Raw genomic sequence first — 848 nt, 5'->3', positions numbered from 1 at the left:
GTTAAGAATCCACCTGCCAATGCAGGGGACACAGGTTCAAGCCCTGGTCCGGGAAGATCCCACATGCCGCTGAGCAACTAAGCCAGTGCACCACAACTACTGAGCCTGCGCTCTAGAGCCCACGAGCCACAACTACTGAGCCAGCATGCTGCAACTACTGAAGCTCACACACCTAGAGCCCATGCTCTGCAACAAGAGTAGCAACCACAATGAGAAGCCCATGCACTGCAACGAAGAGTAGCCCCCGCTCGCTGCAACTAGAGAAAGCCTGAGGGCATCAATGAAGACCCAACACAGCCAAAAATAAATAAAATAAAATAAATTAATTAAAAAAAAATAAAAACCTATCTTCTGTGGAGAAAAGGGAACCCTCTTGCACTGTAGGTGGGAATGTAAATTGATACAGCCACTATGGAGAACAGTATGGAGGTTCCTTAAAAAACTAAAAATAGAATTACCATATGACCCAGCAAGCCCACCACTGGGCATATACCCAGAGAAAACCATAATTCAAAAAGACACATGCACCCCAGTGTTCATTGCAGCACTATTTACAATAGCCAGGTCATGGAAGCAATCTAAATGTACATCGACAGACGAATGGATAAAGAAGATGTGGTACATATATACAATGGAATATTATTCAGCCATAAAAAGGAACGAAATTGGGTCATTTGCAGAGATGTGGATGGACCTAAGACTGTCATACAGAGTGAAGTAAGTAAGAAAAACAAATATCGTATATTAGCACATATATGTGGAATCTACAAAAATGGTACAGATGAACCAGTTTGCAAGGCAGAAATAGAGACATAGATGTAGAGAACAAATGTATGGACACCAAGGGG

The sequence above is a fragment of the Physeter macrocephalus genome, chromosome 8, assembly GCF_002837175.3.
Source record: "Physeter macrocephalus isolate SW-GA chromosome 8, ASM283717v5, whole genome shotgun sequence".
Lineage (NCBI taxonomy): Eukaryota > Metazoa > Chordata > Mammalia > Artiodactyla > Physeteridae > Physeter > Physeter macrocephalus.
This window is presented reverse-complemented; position numbering follows the sequence as displayed.